Here is a 6,942-nt window from a genome sequence, read left to right as displayed (position 1 = left end):
TTTGGTTTTCGATCAGAAAAGAAAGGGTGTCTTATCGCAAAAGGAGGGTGATGACGCTTTCCGATGATGGTTGTGGACTTGTGGTTGGAGGTGGTGACGATGTTGAAGGCAATGGTAGTACTTGATGGAGAGGTGCGATATTTGTTTTATTTTATTTTATGTTTTAATCTAAAACTAATAAAATATTAAGGGTCAAGTAGTAATTTCATGTCAGCAGGGAGTACGTGTGTAAGAAAAAAACTCAAAGACGATCCGAATTAATTTTCAAAAATAAAGATGAAACGTATGTTTTAGCGCACGCACACAAACACACACCCACACACACACACACACACACACACACACACACATATATATATATATATATATATATATATATATATATATATATATATATATAGGGTTGAGATCGGTTGACACTCAAAGTTTCCCGAGAACCCGAGAACTAAAAGCGGAGTGTTGGATCAAAAGTAATTCGTTAAGGACATGATCATCATCTTACCAATCTCATTTAATGTTTAATTTTTTTGTGATATTTAATATATTAATATAAATGTCTAAAAATTAACAAAATAACTCAAAATTTCGAACTTAATTTTTTTTAAAAATAATTTTGATTTTTTTCAAAAAATGGATATTTTTAGTTTTTTTCAAAAAACATAAATTCTTCAAAAAAAGATGAAAAACTTTATTTTTTTTAAAATTGCATCTTTTTTCCAAAAAAAATTGCACTTTTTTTTTCAAAAAAAACTGCATTTTTTCTAGAAAAAACTGTATTTTTTTTTTTCAAAATAACTGCATTTTTTTTCAAAAATACCGCGTTTTTTCACAAAAACTACATTTTTTTTTTCAAAAAAAATGCTATTTTTATAAAAAAAAAAAGTGCATTTTTTTTCAAAAAAAATGCAATTCTTATAAAAAAGTGCAATTTTTAACAAAAATATCAACGTTTTTAGGTGCATATATGCATATTTTTTCAAATGCATATATATATATATATATATATATATATATATATATATATATATATATATATATATATATATTTCTTAACCTATAATATTCGTAAGTAAATTATAAAAAATCTCATTTTTATTAATCAATCTATAAACATAATACAAGTATTTTATTCGATACAAAATAAAATATAAAAAAAACTACAAAGATTCACAGTGTTATCGTTTCTTCATATCAAGATTTCCATATTTTCTTCAATTTATCACTTTTCACATCTTCAATATTTTCCAAAAATTCTTCAAAATCTACAGGAAAATAAAAAAAATGTGATTAACGCAAGAACACGCACATGTATATATCATGTAAGATTCACATGTGATTATATAATGTGATATTCACATGTGATTGTATCTTTTAAGATTTAAATGTGAAATTCATAAGAAAAGTTTAAAAAATAATTAACGAATAACACTTACACAAAATGCATGTGTGCATATAGACATAATTCATATGTGATTCACTTGTGATTTACATGTGAATCACATGTAATTAATATGTGATTCACTTGTGATTTAAATGTGAATTACATATGAATAATATGTGAATTACATGTGATTTACATGTGAATCACATATGATTCATATGTGATTAACTTGTGAATCACATGTAATTCATAGGTAATTCACTTGTAATTTACATGTGAATCACAAAATAATCATATGTGAACTACATGTGAATCACATGTAATTCATATGTGAATTACATGTTATTTACATGTGATTCACTTGTGATGTACACATGAATTACATGTAATTTATATTTACATGTGAATCATATGTGAATTACGTGTGATTAAAATGTGAATCACATGTGAATTACATGTTATTTACATGTGAATCACATGTAATTCATATGTGATTCACTTGTGATTTACGTGTAAATCATATGTAAATTACATGTGATTTACATGTGAATCACATATAATTCATATGTAAAGTTTGCAACCAAAATACTTCAATAAAATTATATTTTCATGTATATATTATACTAAATGATTAGTTTATTGGTCACTGAATCAAAAATCAATGATGGAACAAAAAATATCCCAAAGATTAATTAAAATATACCTCTTTCCTCAACGTAAAATGACCAAAATCCAAACGAAAATGACTGTTATACTTTGATGAGGCATTTAATCTTATAGGAATTCTAATTTTTGGAGCATCAAGGTCAATATCAAGAGCAAATCTGCAAATGTAAGAAGAAATACAAGAAATTAGCAAACTTTTTTTTTTGTAATAGTTTTATCAAAGAGCAAGATATTAGTTTCTCATATATATAGTTGTATTTAGTAAATTCATTCAACTATACTTGCAAAGCAGTTGTTGTTTCATAAACAACTTTAGGGCTAACAAAATTATTCCTCTTCATAAATTCCAGAAAATGGAAGGAAATATATTCATTCAGGATTCGTCTATTCCAATGGAATGATACATTCTACAAGAAGAAATACAGGAAATTAGTAAATCTTTTTTTTGTAATCGTTTTATCAAAGAGCAAGATATTTGTTTCTCATATATATATAGTTGAGTTTATTAAAATTCATCTAACTGTACCTGCAAAGCAGTTGCTGTTTCATAAGCAACTTTAGGGCTAACAGAATTGTTCCTCTTCATAAATTCCAGAAAATGGAAGGAATTACATTCATTTAGGAATCGTCTATTCCAATGGAATGATACATTCCATTCCTTCTCCATCATACCAAGGCTGAGCTCTTTGAGGGCTGCATAGATCTTACATGGCATTTTCCTTACAATCTTCGTGATCATGTAGTATACACCCAAACAAGACCTCACTGCAGCCATTGCCAAAGGGGTGCCTTTTGTGCTCTGAAAAAGATAACATAAGCCTCAGATATAAGCAAGTAAAACATAGACTTCATTAAATCATGAACCACTTTTGGAAATATGAGTTTAATTAATGAATATAGTAACCAACCAGGATAATACATGTGACTGCAACTCGAACATCAACTTCTCCATCTTCAGAAATAATATATTTCCTCACCAGCCAATATTCGAAACCAACTCCTAACAAAATGTTCAAAACACAAATTTCATTTTTGTTACAATATCGTCAAAATTTATACAAAATCAAATGTTTTAACGATTAATATAAAAAGACACAAATAAAGTTTACTTGGAATCTGCCATAAAGGAAGAGGATGATGACACAACATATGAGATAAAATGAAGTCATAACGAACATTTCTATTTACTTTGATGACTTGGAGTGATTATACAAATAAAAAAATTATTCTACCTGAAAATTAAAACTTTGTTTATAGATTTTCTTTCATCACAACATTTAAAAAATATAGGTAGAGCTAAATTATATATATATATATATATATATATATATATATATATATATATATATATCGATGAATACGACATTTTCCTGTTCCCACACAAACTGCACACTCATCTGCATCTCCATCAATATTTCCTACTAAGTGTACAACAGAATGTGTATTTACTATTGAATTTTTATATTAATATTAATATAAAATACTTTGCCCATACGGGCTGTGTGAATTCACTGTTGAATTTTTATATTAATATTAATATTAATATTATATTAAAAGGAATGAGTAGGAATTGATAGGCAAAACATATAGTCAAATACCATTGCATGTTTCTAGCAAGGAAGCGCCCATCAAATAAATTGCTCTCTTGCCTCTTTCAATTTCTTCCTGCCAATATTGTTTGACAAAAAAATATTATTAAATATTTGAGAAAGGAGCTCACATTTAACAATTTTAGTTCTATATTAACTATTTACTAACAGGAAGTTTGTTCATCACCAAGTCCAGACAAAAACCATCATTCTAACATGTTCCTAATCTCTTCTACTCATAATTCTAACATCAAATAGATATTACTAATTACCATGAAGCAGGAGGATCTTTTGTTGTAGCATGTATATCATAAGAGCAAAAGATGACGACAGAAGAAGTAAATAAAATTAAAACATGTACCCGAGGAGCATGTAATCCATTTAAATTGTATTATGAAAATTTATTTATGGAAGACGACTAGTTTCCGACATTATATTCTATGCTCAAAAGGCTGCAATCTTCCACAAATAAAAATATCTCCTGTATTTCTCAATATATAACCAAAAAAATTCTTCAGAATCCTAAATTGGAATTAAATCATCATTCATGAAGTCAAAGTGAAGTTAACATGTGATATTTCTCATTGAGGCATTTCATCGAACATGTTGAGTGCAAACAAATATCTATATTTTTTAATAACACATTTGTCTATTTTTATACCTACAATCGACACAAGGATTTAACTCTTTTTAAAAACATAATGACTAAACAGGTTCAACTTAACGAATAGGCAAAAACAATTCATAAAGGTCAAACAAAGGTTAGGAGTCAACAATAGAAACCGATGATACCTAAATTTTGATCGACAAGGGATCATCTTCTTCGTTCAGATCTTCAATCCACAGTGGAGGCCAAGATGAAGTCAGCGATTACAGTGTACTCCGGGGAATGAATTGATGGAAGATAAACGATTCAAAATCAAAGCATCTTCAATGGAGTTTTTTCTATGAAGAAAGTGAGATCAAGGAGTTCAATAACAATGAAACTTTGATCGTTTGGGGATTTAAGATTTCATATAGATTGATGATCGATGATGATAGTTTGATCGATTGGGATATAGAAATCGATCGTTTATCTTCACCGTATTCGTGTGAGTAGAAGTAATTTGCGAATCGAAAGCATGGAATTGGATGAAGGATTAGAGGCAATTCGACGGAGGTGAGTCGTCAGAGGATGGATCGTAGGTTTGAGCGAGAGAGGAAAATGGGGAGGAGAGAGAGATGAAAATTTATTTTATCAGATATTAGATTTAAGAAATTATTTGTGACATCCCAAATTTCACGACCAGAAAAGACCGATTTGTTTATGCTTTGTTTTATAAATCAGAGTAATCGTTTAAAGAAAACGGTTGCGGAATTTGTTCCCAAAACAAAATGTGATAAGAATTTATCAAAGCATTTCTTTAAAGAAATGTATTTTCATTAAATAACAAAATCTCGGGATGTCATGTTCCGATACAGACCAAAAGCATAAACAGTATAAAATAGACCTTACAACAGTTATTTATAACTACTGATCTATAATCCAAAATCTCTCGTCAAGTCCACCAACTTATACTCTTGTGCCATTACCTCTAATGAAAAGAAAACTGAGTAGGTCAGGCTTGGGAGCCTGGTGAGCATATAGGGTTTTCAACCCACAATAATATATTTATTGTATTTAATCATCAAACAATCAACCCAATTACCCATACCCATTATCTCCATTTATCTTAAGGATCTACCCTAAGAATCATCTATCCTTCATTCTTAAGGATTGAAATGAGGTATAGGCACGAAGTCACATCGTTGCCAGGGTTTACTCAATAGGCGCTAACCCCATAGTCACCAAGGTTTATACAATTAGCGCTAACTTCATAGTCACCAAGGCTTATACAATAGGCGCTAACTCCATAGTCACCAAGGTTTACTTAACAGTAGGCGCTAACTCCATAGTCACCAAGGTTTATACAATAAGCGCTAACTCCATAGTCGCCAACTATCCCATCTATCCATGTTCTACCCAACATTTTCGTAGATTTAAATATACACTTTTATACATAGTTTAAAACCTGTATAACATGTTCATCCAATACACATTCCAAATAATAGATGAGACACATACACATAACACGTATCTCATAGAGAATAACTCCTATCTATAAGTTAGAAGAAAGTAACTACACACTCACACAAAACATATACTTAATACATTCAAACAATACTTGTATTAAAAACGTGTTTGTGAAAAGGACTATACACTCACTTGATCAGAAGATGATCAGACAGCACTACGACTTGCAGAAGTAGTATTCTTCGGTAGATCTGGAAGATCTTCACAAAAATCGGGCTCCTCGCGGACAGAGCTTCGGCTCGGGAATTGCACTTCTCGTGATCTTCGGGCTTCGGGACTCGCTTCGGGTCTCGGGATGATATCAGGGCTTCGGGGGTACTTCTTTACATGTAAATCGAGGTAATATGGTGAGAGATGAGAGAATGAGCAACCAAACTTGGCTGGCCCTTCAAATCTATTTATAGGGCAAGATTGGCCCTTGCCACGTCGTGACACCTTTTTCCACGTCGTGGGCTTGGTCGTCACTGCATGCGTCATCGCAAGTTGCATCTGGGTGACTCCTGGAGGTGTCAGAAGACTGGCCACGTCGTGGCACTGCTTGTCACGTCGTGGTATCCGACAGTTTTGGGGTTTCGCGCCCCGAACTTCAGAAATTCATAACTTTCGCATACGAACTCCATTTTCGACGTTCTTTATATCGACGCGAAGGTGAGATTATGCTCTACAACTCTCGTTTAGAATCTATTGGTTAATTTTGACTTTATTTTTAATATATTATAATTATATTACTTATATATCATTTTTAGTAGGCCGGGACAGGAAAACTCCGTTATAAACTCATAACTCCTTCGTCTGACGTCCGTTTTCGCCCGTCTTTCCGTCGTTGCAGTACTATTGATGAGATCTTCAATTCTCATTTAGATTGTTTTGGATAAATATCGCTCTAATGTAAATTCACTATTTACGTCGCGTTGTGTCGTGCCGGTTCTGTCGCGAAACTTCGACAGGTCATAACTTCTTCGTTATAACTCGGATTTCGACGTTCTTTATATATTCGGAAACCTCGTAACATAAACTACATCTTAGTTAAGATTACTCCTTCTAAATAATCTTTCCTAAAAAAGTCATTTTTGACGCTTATCGTCTCTAAATTAACTAGCCCTGATCTACGGGCGTTACATCATTTAAGTATACTTTTATTCCTATAATACCTCTGACTGAATTAATTAAGATACACCTCCTCCTTTTTTTGT

This window comes from Lactuca serriola, chromosome 4 (assembly GCF_051521515.1).
Source record: "Lactuca serriola cultivar US96UC23 chromosome 4, Lser_US96UC23_V15, whole genome shotgun sequence".
Classification (NCBI taxonomy): Eukaryota; Viridiplantae; Streptophyta; class Magnoliopsida; order Asterales; family Asteraceae; genus Lactuca; species Lactuca serriola.
The sequence above is the reverse complement of the archived record's forward strand: the minus strand, read 5'-3'. Positions refer to the sequence as shown.